Here is a 15,338-nt window from a genome sequence, read left to right as displayed (position 1 = left end):
TAGCAGCAGTAACCTTCACCAAATGTTTCCTGTAGCATTGCACATGTCAACAAATTTGTCTTTGCAGCAACAGTACACTACAATACATAATAATAAAAACTATAGATTACAATAAGTACATATTAAAAACTAATTTAACTAAGTGGTGCAAAAAGAGAGGGGAAAAAACTGAGATAGTGTTCATGCGTTCATTGTCTATTCAGAAATCTGATGGCGGAGTAGAAATGGTTCTTCTGGACTTGGTTGGCAGAGGCTATTTGAAATACATGCCATTGGGAGCATTTAATAGGTAGTAGGAAGTTATTCCCACTACCTACTCTGGCTATGACAATCTTAAGGAACTGGTAGAATCCAAGATGAGCCATAGAGAATACAGCTAGAATAAAAATGTGATTATTGTAGATTAGTGTCAGTAGGTTGGTGTTGCTTTCAGTGCATTATTGCATTTGAAACACAACATTCTGGTTTCAAATTCCACTTTAGTTTTAGGCTAGCACTTCAGAATGGTACTGAATGAACGCTACAATATTGAAATGGTGTGAAAGTGAGGACTTGTGTTTGTTCAGCTGGGGATTTAAAGTCTTGTATTTTTTTTGAAGAATAACTTATCCCTCAATGTGCTGGTCAAAGTTCTTTCTTTAATTAACAATGAAAACCACAGCCACAGGATGTCTGGAACAAGTCTAAAACTGATTCAGTCTTGTTGCCATGTGTGTATTTTTCTGGCACCAAGATGAGTGTTTGACCACATGTAGGTCCTTCCAGCTTACAAACTCTTAGTCTATGTGCAGTCCATACATATGGTCCAGCAACCGGGAGACCGGTAATATGGATCTGTCAGCTGCTGCTGGTCTTTTGAACAGTTCAGAAGAATATAATCCTGCTGTAGTGTGAAGTTGACCTGTAATGTGGCATTGCTAAAAATGGCCATTTCTGCTATCTCTGTAACATTGTGTTACCAACTTGACCTCAGCTTAATACCTGCTGAAACTGTATTTTGACTCACCTACACACAATGTGAACAACCTTCTACCCACTGAGCATACACTTGATCATGCTGCGATGAACTAACTTGTGTCAATTTGCATCTGTCCATCACTTGGTGTCTTAATATCAGAGTTCTCATTTCCTATTTTCAGATTCTTCATCTGAATTCTACCTACCTATATTGCATCTTTCAACCATATAACTCCTGATATACTGATATCTCCTGATATCACAGCGCTACTGTGATCCTGATATTTTGACCATTGTTGAATATAATCTCTTCTCTATTGATTGCTATATCTCCAACTGCCAGAATTCCTTCCCTAAAGTTCTCTGCTCTTTGTTTTTCTTTCCCCTGTAGAGTGCCCCTTTAAAACAGCATGCGTACAGAATACTCGATGGCAATTTGCTAATGCCTTTTCTACGTGTCTCTGTTACCTGTGAACTTCTATCTCTTAGAAGGTCGAAGAAAGTGGGTATGTGACACTTTCATGGTCTATATATTCCCTTCCAAATCATTCATTATCTATTTGAGTTCTGGGGTTCCCTGCCCAACAACACTGTGAAAGTGCCATCCACAGTCAGATTGCAATAAGTAAAGGTGTATATAAATACAAATTGAGGGAACCAACAAATAAATATTGGACTGCTGCTGCATTTGTTTTATTAACAATGTATTATAAGGTTGCTAAGTCATAAGGTATATTTTAGAAATAGCTTATGCCTTTGTTCCAGTGAAAAGTTTTCAAGAAATAAGCATGAATCCATTTCAAAGTGTAGTAGTTGTTCAGTCATCACTTGTACTGAATTTGAGTTAGCACAGTTCTGTAACATGAATTTGACCAAAGGAAGCTCTCAATTTTCAGTTATTGTGTCTTGAAGTCGAGAAACTGTGATATCAGTGTATTTTGTAATGCTAAATAGGCAGTGGTCATGCTGTTGTGCATGTTTTTTGTAATAAGTTTCTTAAACTGAATTGGCTCAAATTATGTAAGACATTGAAGTTGTCAAATACATTGGTGAGGCCTAATTTAGAGTATTGTGTGCAGTTTTGGTCACCTCCCTAAAGGAAACATGTAAAAAGAAGATTGAAAGCATAGAGAGAAAATTTACAAGGATGTTGCTGTGTTTGGAGGACCAGAGTTATAAGGAAAGGTTAAATAGGTTCGGACTTTACTCTTTAGAATGTAGAAGTTTGAGAGGAGATTTAATGCAGATATACAAAATTATGAGGGGTATAGATAGGCTAAATGCAAGCAGGCTTTTTTCCACTGACGAGAACCAAGGGTCAAGCGTTAAGGGTGAAAGATGATATGCTTAATGGGAACATGAGGGGGAAACCTTTTCACTCACAGGGTGGTGAGAATGTGGAATGAGATGCCAACACAAGTGGTGCATGCGAGCGCATTTTCTATGTTTAAGAGACTTTTGGATAGGTATTTAGATGGGAAGGGTTTGGAGGGTTATGGTCCCAGTGCAGGTCGATGGGAGCAGGCAGCTTAAATGTTTCCGCGCGGACTAGGTGGATCAAAAGGTCTGTTTCTGTGTTGTACTTTTTTGTGACCATAAATGAATTGAAATGTTAAACTTTTAATGAATGACTTAATATGAGGTGTTTGGATCTAAAACAAACAAAATATTCAAAAAATAATTTGGGCTTAATATTATCAGATATAAAACTCAAATGTCTAATCATTATTTTAGACAGACCAATCAAACTTTTTGTGCAAAGCAGTGTCGTTAGAGTACTAAACTCATTGGGTATTTGGTAGCAAAACAATAATTTGTACAATTAGTGTTGAGTTTCTTACCAAATAAATTAAAACAAATGTTGGGAATTCCATTTACTCTAAAAGATATTTCAAAACAGGAATGTCATATGTAGTTGCTTCATTAGTCAGATGAAATTAAAAAAAAATTATATTGGATGCTTTTGAATATAGTAAACTACTGCCCAGATTTATATTGTGTTCTATACATTGAAATGTGGTAAAGTGGTTTAAAGAGGAGAAATCAGTGCCAAGTAATTAGAAAGATTGAAGACTGGCAAACTAAAAGCCTAGCAGACTAAAATTCAGAGTTAAATGGTCTTTTCCTTGCTCTATAACTCTATGAATCTTCAAAGTGACAAAAACAGCAAATAACCACCACCTGGAAGTTCTCCAAAACACACAGAATGGTGATACAGAAAATGTTATGCTTCCTTGATTGTTGCTGTGTTTGGGTCGTGGTGCGCCACAAGTTCTATAGATTCGTTAAAGTGGTTCACCACTATCTATTTAAAAGACATATAGAATGGGCAATATATGCCCTTATTGGAAAAGCCCATAATTGAATTTTTAAAAAAACAGTGTTGTAATGAAATATTGATGGAAATTGCATAGTTTGTGCTAGAAAATGGGATGATGCAGATAGAAGCATACTTACCTCAGTATAAAGTAGCATAAATACACTGTTGATTAACACATTTCAATAAGCCTTTCATTCAGCATGCTTGTTTATGATGTGTTTGTGGATGAAGGGGCCTTATTGTGAATGTAGATGGCTCAGAGAGCAACGTGAGGGAACTGGTGGTTAGTTTTACACATACTTGCAATTTCCTTCTGAGTTTATGGGGAGATAAACAGCAATAGCTGGCAATGTAAGAGTTTGGAAAGGCTATGATGCTTCCTGGAAGAGTTGGTTTCTCAGGAGGTAAAACTTTGTGCAGCTGAGTATCCCCATTAGGATGTATCGAGATGCAAAAACATTCAGTTTTATATAACTAATTGTGGCCAAGTCTGCTCAACGTGTACATTGTGCAGTATATTCTTGTTAATGTTTTATAAAAAAGTTAAAACCTTTCAATTTTGAATATTCAAGTAAACTAGTGAGCACTCTAGACTGGTGAGTCGCTTTATATGCTGTTGCCATGTATCAAGAAGAATTGGGTTGAAGTCCATGCCATGCTGATTTCTCTGAGTATCTTTGAGATCAATAGAGAGATGTTTATCTTGTTCATTTGGGCTGGAATTCATTTGGGTTTCAGTAGTTATTAACAAGGCTAATAACATGGCAAGCTGATCAGAAATGTAAAAGGTGACCAGATCCAAAGGAAAGTAACACAGTTGGCCCAGTGGCAGAGAGCAAAGTGTAATGATCAATGACTTTTTGTTTTTTAAAAAGTTGTTTAAAATACAGTGCCCTTAATATTCATAGTATATATCAATAATTTGGAATGTAATTCAGATGTTAGTATTGGGCCGGTGGTGTAGTGGCATCCACATCAAACTTCGAGGTGAGTGGTCCTGGGCTTGAATCCAACTGGCTCCTTGCATACTTACCAGCTTTCCATCCATGCTCAGTTGAGTGTCGAGCTGACAACTCGGCCTTATAAAAAAAAAACCAGAGAAGAATGCTAAGGTTGCTGCTTGATGCGCCGTAAGGCGTGGAAGGGAGCAACAACAGCAGATGATAGGAAAAATGGCATCTGATTGATAATGAAAGAGAACACTGTTGACCAGGAAGGTATTGATGCAGAAAGGCAGCAAATGAAAGTCAGTTCAGAAAAGATGTGAAGTAATGTATTTAGGGAGGTCAGGTAAGACAAGGGAATTACATAATAAATGGTAGTATATTGAGAAGCCTTGTGGAGCAAATGGATCTAATGGTGCATTCTCAAAGGTCCCCAAAGACAGCAGGAGGTAATTAATAACACCTATGAGTCAGTTTCCTAATGAGAATGCAGAGTCTACAGAAAAACTTTATACAGTTAAGCTATAGTGCATAAGAAAATGGGACCAGGCTTAAACCAGCTTTGTCATTTAATATTTCCAGAAGGCATTCAACAAGGTGTTGGATGCCGCAGCATTGGTGGGAGAGGATGTGAAAATGAGGGCACCTGAATTCTGCAATTTGATATAGATGGGTTGAGTGAGAGTACAAAAACCTGGCAGATTGATTTTAATGCAGAAAACTGTGAGAACCAGTCGAACAAATATGAAAATGGAAAGAGATTACAAATGAATGAAGTACAGAAGAATCTAATTATTCTTTGTGAATTTGTGAATTTGTAATTTGTGAAACACAAAAGGTTAGCTTGTTTGTGCAGCTAACAAAGTAATTAAGAAGGCAAATTGTCTATTTAAATTTATTGATTGGGTGTTGGAATTAGTAGTATTGAGTATTGTTAAAGTTGCACATGGAATGCAACTATTTAAGTAAGGCTTTGGAAGTGGTCCAAAAGAGATTTACTAGGCGAATTCCTGGCATGAGAGGGTTCTTCTTTCAAAAGTGGTTAAAATGGTAGATACGGAGTTTAGAAGAATGAGGGTGAGTTAACTGAAAGTTGTAAGATTCTAAGAGCACAACAAAGTAAATGTTGAGATGTTTCTACCAGTGAGAGGGTGGCAGTCATTTAGAAAAGAGATGCATAGGAATTTCTTCACACTGAGTACATGGTAAATTTCTGCAATTCTGATCCCCAGAGTACAGAGCTATTACTGGATAGCCTTTAGTTCCCCAATCCTTAAAATAATCTATGTGGACCTTAAAGAGAAGATAAACTGAGGCCTGGCCATAAACAGAGTGAATTTCCATTTGGTCTACTACATTTTTTGTGTGTATGACAAGATCATGGCCGATTCAAACTTAACCTCTCTCTTTCCATATTGGTCTATTCTATTATAGATCATATATGTCAATGTCTTCTTTGAACATATTCAATGACTCTGCTTCCACAACATTTTGTAATGTAATTTCGTTTAAATATCAATTTACTTTTTCCATTCTTCCTTCTAAAGTGGATAACTCCCCATTCTTTCTCTTTAATTCCACCTCAGAAACCCTCAAATACTACATCGACTTAAGCTTATGCCCTGTCTTGTTTTTCATACCCCAAGCATGGGAAAAAAGTTTCTTACTATCTACCCCATCAGTACCCCTCATAATTTTGAACACCTCTCAGTTGCATCTACTCAAGGGGAAACAAACCCATCTCAATCAATCTCTCATAACTAATGATCTAAATTGAGGTGACATTCCAGTGATTCCCTTCTGCACCCTCTCCAAGACAAATCCATTGTTTCTAAAGGTTGGCAATCAGAAATGCACACAGTACTCAAGTCAGCCTTACTAATGTTTTAATAGAAAAATTGTGAGAGATCCAGATAGGGTTATTGTGAAAGTAGTCAATGATTAGGAAGCATGGGTTTAAAGTAATAGAGGAAGTGAGTATGTTTTTGTTCGCTGAAAAGCAGTGGACCTGTAATTGCTATATGAGAGTATAACTGAGGTAGAAAACTTGGAGGAGATCAGCTATAATGAGTATTTGCTGTTACCTACAGGGTTTTAGACTGAGAGGGATAGTGGAATTAATTTAAATTGTACTTCCTTACTTGAAATGTCCTGTGTCAAGTGGTTTCCGACTGTCATAAATTGCCTTTAATTTTTTAGAATTTGTACTATGCAGACATATTTTGCTACATTACTCACTGTCTTATTTATTTTTTTATTTTGTTGAGTTACAATGCCCTTACAGCCCTTCGAGCTGTGCCACACAGCAAACCGCCAATTTAATCCTGTTTAAATCCGGGACAATTTACAATGATTAATTAACCTACCAACCAACATGTCTTTGGAATGTGGGAGGAAACCAGAGCACCTAGAGGAAATGCATGTGGTCATGGGAAGAACGTACAAACTCCTTACAGGCGGTCATTAGCATATTTGGTACTGTAAAGCGTTGTGCTAACCAGGATTTTGTTGGAAATACTGAGTTGTTGGATCAGAATCGGTTTAAGAACCAAAATCTGAAAATGATTTCTGTTTGCCTTGTTTAATTGAAGACTCATTTCAAAAATGTACAAATGTTAAGTAACTTAGAGCATACATTGTACCTACGCCAACATTAATGAATTATAATCATCTCCATGAGACATTTACTAGTAGTTTTTCCTGCGCTGCACCTCCAGGTAGTTTGGAGGAGTAAAATAACAAATATCAGCCTTTAGATTTCATTTATTTAGAAGGAATTTTGTGGAATGGATAATGTGCAAAAACTACAATTGCCAATGCAGTGAACTGTAATGCATTTCCACATTCCATGACTGCATGTAATATCTTATTGGAAGTCTCGTTAGGAAATGTAAATGTTGAAAAGTGAGTGCGAAATCATTAGCATGCTTGAAGATAAATTCATTTATTGCTGTACCCTGTGGAGAGAAGATGTTAGTCTTTTTGTGCTGTATGCTCCAAGGTGATATTTCAAGACCACGTGGATGTAGCTTCTTGTATGTGGGTTTTCAGTACTTTGATCCCCTGTTAGTCAAAGTCATTAGCTTCTCAGACTTTTTTGTACCCTCAGGTAAATTGGCTTTGTCTAAAATTGCACAAGATGTAATATCAGACCTTTTACCTCTTCATTCCCACTGTTCAAGGACCCAAATATTTCCAGGTCACTTTCTACCAATTTAGTGTATTTTATTAGGTGCTTTTGCTCTGGTCTTCTCTGTATTGTAAAACACAGATTAGGTGAACACTTTGCAGAACATTTCTATTCAATCTGCAAAGGTGATGCTTAACTTCAGATTGCTTGTCATTTCAATTCTTCATTCTGCTCCAACTCGGCAATGTCACTGACCTATTCAGCTGCTCCAGTGAAGTCCAGTGTAAGCTCAAGGAACAGCATTACTATCTGCTGGTATGTCTGGTAAGGAGATGGGGGGGGGGGGGGGGGCGGCACAGGATCAAAAGAAGCTGCAGAAAGTTGTGAACTCAGTTCCATCATGGGCAACACACACAAAATGCTGTGTTCTACCAGCATTTGTTGTTGTTGTTTGAATTTCCAGCATCTGCAGATTTCCTCGTGTTTGCTCCATCATGGGCACTAGCCTCTGTAGCACCCAGGATATTTTCAAAGCGCGATGCCTCAAAAAGGCTGTATCTATCATTTAAGGACTCCCATCACCCAGGACATGCCCTCTTGTCATTGCTACCATCAAAGGAGGAGGTACAGAAGCCTGAAGGCATGTGGTTAGGGATTCAGGAATAGCTTCTGCCCCTCTGCCATCAGATTTCTGAATGGACATTGAACCAATGAACACTACCTCACTACTTTTTTTGCATTGCTGATTTAATCTACATGATATATGCCAGTGATATTAAACCTGATTCTGATCTGCTGTTTGAATACACTCCGCCCCCAGGACCCAACATCAAATTAAACAATTTTAGGTAATTAGCCATTTCAGTTTATGTCAGGTGCAAGACAGAAACTCTGTTACGTGAACCAAGTTTTTCCTTTTTTGTACAACCGTGCTGGGTTGATCTTGATTTCCCTTTTATTTCATTTCCTAGGAATTTGTAGTTCCAACAATTTTTTTTTTCTCTTTTCTGTTTTTTTTCTCTTCTCCTCCAGACTGATCAGCTGCGTTAACAAACCTTTGCTACCCTTTTTCAATTGACAACAATGTGTCATCCATTTTCTCATAGGTTTTTACCTTCTACAGACATTCTTTGTTTTTCCCCTACTTCCCCTCCTCGCAATTTAAATTGCCCATTTTAAAGCTTTTCTAGTTGTGATAAAAGATTATTAACCTAATCTGTATTAAGCTAATGAATACAAGATTTCTCCAGCTGTAGATCAGAGATAGGGCTGATGTTAAAAGAACCCATATTTTCTATTTAGCACATGTTATGTAAAAATAACTTTATGTAAGTGGTACACAAAAAGAGTGACAATTGTAATCATTTGGTATTAGTTTGTCTTGGGTAGATAGAGGAGTGGAGGGTCAGTGGTGAACTGGAGCACAAGACATCATGCTGGTCGGACCGGTTTTGCTCACTGTCCTGCGACGTTTACTCTGCGCTGCACTAAGGCTATAGAGTTGCTTCAGGGTTCATGTCTGCAGGCTCTTGTTTACTCCACTATGCACTGAACTGAGGCTGTGGCCTGCTCTGGGCTTTTTGTCTGAGGACTCACTTTTGTTTGGAATGCTATTTGCGTACTTTTACAGTTGGCAGATTTGTTTTTTTCCTCTCACTGGACATTTGGTGTTTGTCGGTCTTTTTTATACGCATTCTTTTGGGTTTATTTGTTTTATGGCTATCTGTAAGGAGACAGATCTTAAGGTTGTTTAATGTATACATACTTCGATAATAAATGTACTTTGAACTTTGAATTAGCATATGCAGATTCTTTTAACAGTATTCCACCTCTGATCTACAGCTGGAAAAATCTTTTGTGTTGATCAGCTTAATACAGTGAGCTGGTACAGTGTAACTATGAGTTTATTTCATGAGCAGAGCAGCATTATGTTATAGTCTTGTACCATTTGACACAGTCTTCTCAGCACAGCAGAAAGCATGCCTATGTATCAGATTGTTTTACTCTGTTTACTACATTTTTCATGCTAAATGACTTTTAAGTCCACTGGAGATTTCTGTGCCATACTGTTTGATCATATTAATAACCTGGTTCTTACTGAGCAATGTCAGATCAAACTATGGCAAATATACTTTGCCAACAGTTTATTTCTATCACTTGGGTTAATAGGAGTTGGAACTTAATGAAATGGTTGCAGAAACAGCTATTACGAGATATTGGCTCTGGGATGACTGAACTAACACACTATATATTTGCTGGGTTCAGGTGTATCGTACTGAAATTTGAAGCATTTCTTTAATTTTCTGTTACAGTCACTGGTGAAGCAAGGACCAAAGGGAACTCTCTTGAAATAGGAATTAAACTGTAAAGAAGAGTTGTACATTGATTTAATTTGTACTAGAATGAAAATAATGCATGCTAGATATCTTAAATAAATCTTTTTTTTTGTATTTGTTCTTCTCGAATGTTTCTTTCCAAGTTGCATAAGTCGTTAAGATTCAGAATTTGCAGTAAGATGAAACTGTGTCCTGAGTCTGTGGATGTTCAGATGGTGCATGCAGGCAACTTGTCTTAAGGATGCAGTGTCTTTGAATGACAAAATAGAAATTTGCTTTGGGAGAGATAAACCTTCTGGGAGCTAGTGTAATACTTTGAACTGTGGAAGGTTAATTTCCTAAAGGACGAAATAAGAACTGTGGAATAATTAATCATTTGGTACAAGCTGTGTGAGGCCATAAAGATTTTGGGCTACATTACTTTTCATGAATCAGCGAGTGGGCAAAGAAGTGGTAGATGGAACTACTGGATGTGTTGGCCATGCACTTTGGTAGAAGAAATGAAAGTGTTGACTATTTTCTAAACAGAAAGTAAGTCCAAAAATCTGAGATGCACAGGAACTTGAGAGTCCTTCTACAGGAAAAGGTTAATTTGCAGGTTGAGTCTGTGGTGAGGAAGGCAAATGTGATGTTAGTGTTCATTTCAAGTGGACTAGAATATAAAAACAAGGATGTAATGTTGAGAATTTGTAAAGCACTGGCCTTACTTGGAGTATTATGAGCAGTGTTGGGCCATGTATCTTGGAAAGGATGTGTTGGAAATGGAGAGTGTTCAAAGGAGGTTCACGAAAATTATTCCAGGATTGAATGGCTTGTCATATGAAGAGCTTTTGATGGTGCTGGGCCCATGTTCACTGGAATTCAGAAGAATGAAGGGTGACCTAATTGAAACCTATCAAATGGTGCAAGGCCTTGATAGAGTGGATTTTGAGAGGGTGTTTCCTATGGTGAGAGAATCTAGGACCAGAGGGCACAACCTCAGAAAAAGGGGAGTCCTTTTTAAAACGGCAATGAGGGGCAATTTCTTTAGCCAGAGAGTGGTGAATCTGTGGAATTTGTTGACCCAGGCAGCGGTTGAGGCCAAGTCAGAGATTATTGATTCAGGGCATGAAGGGATATGGGTAGAAAGCAGGAAATTGAGCTGAAAGGGAAAATGGATCAGCCATGATGAAATGGTAGAGCAGACTCGATGGGCAAAATGAACTATTCTGCTCCTAGACCTTATGGTCTTATGGTGTTCAGTTTTTCGTATTACTAATTGGCTTCCAACTTTTGGGGAAGTTTGTGCAATAGGAAAATAAGCAGAGGTCCAGGAAATCTATAAATATTCATCTCACATAGATCCCACAGAAAATTTGGTGATGGCATTTAAGAACGGGAATGCTTTGCAGCTCCAAATTGAATTGAATGGCTGAGAAGTGCAATGGCCCAATGCTGTTCCTAACCAGCTCTCTTAGTACCCCATTGTTGAGTGCACTCTCAGATCCCTTTCCTACTTGCTTCCTTTCTGCAGAATGTACATTAATCTTTCTATTGGTTGAGCATTGTTAATTCTGTCATCTGACAGATAAAACACCTTCCAGTTTTATTCCAGTGATAGTCTTTAAGTTGCTGATTATTTTGGTACATTTTATCAATTGCAGACATATGGTTGCAAAGTGACCTAGGCTGGGAGCTGAATATTCCAGGACAATTGACATTTTACAGTTAGACAGGACAAGGCGGTGGGGATCTCTGTTAGTAGAGGATGAGGTGAGTACTGTAGTAAGATATGATCTTGCCATTGAAGATCAAAATGTAAAGTCACTTTATTGGAGATAATAAAATAGCAATGGAGTTAAGTCACAACTGTGTGTGGTCTTTAGGCACCCAACAATAGATGTATGGTTGTATAAACCAATAAAAATACATACTTATAAGAAAAGTACTGAAATAATTATGGGCAAGTTTAATTTTAGTGATTAGTGTCACTAGCCATTTTGGCCCTTAGAATTAATCCTGACAATCATGCATCTACTAGTACTAATAGTACCACTTGTTCATTTGAGGACATTAATCTACCAACCTACAATTTTGAGATATCAGAGTAAACTGGAAGTTCTGAAGGAAACCCATTCAGTCACGAGAAGAATGCGCAAACTCCACACAAACAACACCAAGGTCAGGACTCAGCCTCTGTCGCTGGAGCTGAGAGGTAGCAGTTCTGTTGTCTGCTCCACTGTACCTAGCCCCTAAAAATTCTTCTTAGATTAGATAAATCAAATTGCCAAAAATAGATTTGTGACAAGTTCATTGAGTGTATTTGGAACATTTTCTTGGATCAGTATTTTGTGTAACTAACCAAGAAATAAGCTATTTTAGAATTTGTCTTGTGTATTGAGGATAGGATTAATTAATAATCTCATAGTAAAGGATGTGCTGCATAAGAGTAATTATATCATAGAATTTCATATTCAATTTGAAGGCAGAGCTATTTGAAACAGAGTGGAAAAATAAGTTAAAAGACAAGGCAGGTAGTCCAAAAGTGCCAACTGTTAAGATTGGGGTTTGATTCCCGCAGCTGCCTGTAAGAAGTTCCTACATTTCCTTCAGGTGCTCTGGTTTCCTCCCACATTTCAAAGACATATGGTTAGGGTCAGTGAGTTGTGGGCACGCTATGTTGGCACTGGAAGCATAGTGACACATGCAGGCTACTCAGCACAATCCTCACTAATTTGATTTGCTGTAAACAACGCAGTTCACTGTATGTTTCGATGGTACATGTGATATGTAAAACTAATCTTTACCTTTTAAGATGGTAAATATTTTAAGAAATGTTCCACAATTCTGAGCAAAAAGACTTCACAAGTAGGATGACCCATCTGGGCTTAACTGATGGAATCAAAGATATTTCCCAACACAAAGAGAATGTATGCAATGTTGGGAAGATTAGTGGTAGTAGGTCAGAGGTTTTAAATGATTATCAAAACATAAAGAGGCATAAAGCTAACTTGTATAAGGTATTAAGAAATATGAGAAACAGTTAAGTGCTTCTACAGGTACAGTGGATTTTGGTTAATTTGGGTACATCAAAGTCAGTAGCTTTTGACCCAATTAAGCAGCTGCCCCAAGAAACCAAAGTTTCATGGAAATAGTTAAAATAAAATATTTAAAAACTGAGAAACAAATTGTGTATTTAAATGAAATTCAGAACAAATTAGAATACTAACGATACTACTACAGTGCTATAAAACTGTGTATTAGTTCCTAATAGTTATCAATGCAGACACTGAGTATAAATAATGGACTGCCTTCATACAATGCCATTGATGATTGCACTCTCTTAAGTCCTTAATTTTCACTGTAACATTCAAGATGATTGTCACTGCCTTCAAATTCTTTGTAGGTCCTAACTTGTTGAAGTAGTGAAATTGTTTGATTTTTCTCTTCTGGCCATCTCTGAAGGCTCTGAGTCACCCATGTCATTGATTTACTACTGCTTGATATTCTCTCATGGCTTTTTCTGGTGGCATCTCCCAAGCCTGAACGCTTGAAATTGTAGTGAGTAGCTGAATTGTCTTGCTTATTTCTCCCCAGCTATTAATGACAAAAGTCGTTGTTTTGAGCACAAACACATGCAACGCATGCTATTTGTAAACCGTTTGCTCTAAGCATGGCATAGTGTCCTAATGACAACTTACAAGAGTGCGTGACTAGCGCTTATAAGAACCTGTTTGGCAACAGTCCCCTGTCCCTATTAAGTAGCATAGTATCCCAAATAAACAAAGAGAATCTCAACTATTTTCTCAATTAGTTTTTACTTTTTAGGAGTTGCTCCAAATAAGTGACTGTCCCAATTAATTGATGGCCCATTTAATCAAAAGCCATCAAATGTAAGGAACAGAAGATGTTTGCCAAAGTAAATATTGATCCCTTGGTGAATGAGATTGGGAGTTAAAAATTGTGACTGAAAAAACAGCAGACATAAATTTTATACCTGTCTTGATGAAAGTAGGCATGAAAAACATAGGGCAAAAGAGAAGAAGTCAGTATGTTTTTATAAAGGAGATGGAATTTCTTTGACAACATTACAATCAGAGTAGGTGTAATTATTTAGTTTTCCAAACAATGTTGAGGCTTAAACCCAGATAAGAATATATCGACAAGTACAGATTTAAAGCTCATACTACCCAAATAATTTGATAATCAAGTAATCTGTTGACTTCTTCAGACCAGAATGAATATTTTAAACATGAAAATGGCATATAACATACAATTCCTTGATTAAATGAATATTCTGATGTAATTTGTTAGGCATATTCATTATGAATTGCTTATAATAAGGGAGTTCAGGTATTCATTACAAATTTTTAAAAACCCTAAATGCACATTCAAGTTTTAAAATATAATTGTCATCTCAGGCCAGTTTCCAAATGACTGGAATAGTGAATTAGTTGATGAGATTTTCATATTAATTGACCATTTAGATTTTGGTTTGATCTGTTGCAACTCATTAGCAAGGCTGTGATTGCAACAATATTATTCACTACCGCAAGATATGAGCATTTAAAATATTCTGCTGAGAGCAAAGTCATTAGTACTTTGTTTCAGGGTTGTAAAACATTTGTTTTGAAATTGTTTGCTGAGGTTATCATTGGATATTTAGGACTGTCTTTTCATCTTTGGAAATAATCCCGACCAAAATAATCTTGCATCCTTCATTCTGCAAATAAAACTTTTGCACACATCATAAATTGTAATATGCTGCACATTTTATGATCTAAGTTAATTTATAAGAATAAGAGAAAAACAACTTTTTTAGCTCATGACATTCTTCCCCATTTGGTGAGATCATGGCTGATTTTTTAAAAAGTCCCTGCAATATTATATCACAAAATGAAACTGCAGCTGAATTAGGAGCTCAAATAAAAACCATAGCTGCTAAGATTCAGGATTGTTTATTGTCATTCTTCAGTACACAAGAGCACTTGTTACTCCGGATTCGATGCATGCATCTTAATGTATTTTGGAGTGCAAGTCATTGAGTGTGTTTAAAGTGGAGGTTGATAGGTTCTTGATTAGTAACTGCGTCGTAGGTTATGGGGAGAACATACAAGAATGAGATAATAAATCAGCCGGATTGAATGGTGGAGCAGACTTGATGGGCTGAATGGCCTAATTCTGCTCCTATATCTTATGGTCTTATAAGAAACACATTAAGCATAAAGGGCATTATAAAAAGCACAATAAATAGAAAGGCAATCCTATAAAACACAATGTACAAGTAATTGTGTGTGGTCCTATATACTTTATTATTATTAGTAGTGTTATCGATGAAGCCCGTGTTAAAATGGGATTGCATTTCTAAAAAAACAATTAATATCATTTTCCATAATGGAAAATACAGGGGCCATGGTAGCATAGCCACTAGCACAATGCTAATACAACTTGGGCCGTTGGAGTTCAATTCCAGCATCCTCTGTAAGGAAGTTTGTATGTTCCTTCCCATGTGCACTCGAGGGTTTCCTCCTGGTGCTGTGGACATACCAAAGACATATTGTTGGTAGAACCTCAGATGGTGACGAGAGGGGTACAGGAGCGAGATTTACCATCTAGTGGTGTTGCAGCAGCAACCTGGCACTCAGTGTCAGTAAGACGAAAGAGCTGATTGT

General features: G+C 37.2%; 1 protein-coding gene across 2 annotated transcripts in view; it reads left to right on the top strand.

Annotated features, from left to right (window-relative positions):
• Positions 1–15,338, top strand: part of cnot2 (CCR4-NOT transcription complex, subunit 2) — a 162,057-nt gene that overhangs the window by 14,776 nt on the left and 131,943 nt on the right. Inside the window, exon 1 of one of the 2 annotated variants that reach the window (XM_073059676.1) lies at positions 11,343–11,439. The exons of the other annotated variant lie outside the window; for it this stretch is intronic. The gene's annotated coding sequence lies outside the window, so the exon portion shown is untranslated. Of the gene's footprint in view, positions 1–11,342; positions 11,440–15,338 lie in introns of those variants that run through there. 2 annotated transcript variants of the gene reach the window in all.

The sequence above is a fragment of the Hemitrygon akajei genome, chromosome 10 (assembly GCF_048418815.1).
Source record: "Hemitrygon akajei chromosome 10, sHemAka1.3, whole genome shotgun sequence".
NCBI classification, from domain to species: domain Eukaryota; kingdom Metazoa; phylum Chordata; class Chondrichthyes; order Myliobatiformes; family Dasyatidae; genus Hemitrygon; species Hemitrygon akajei.
This window is presented reverse-complemented; position numbering and strand designations above follow the sequence as displayed.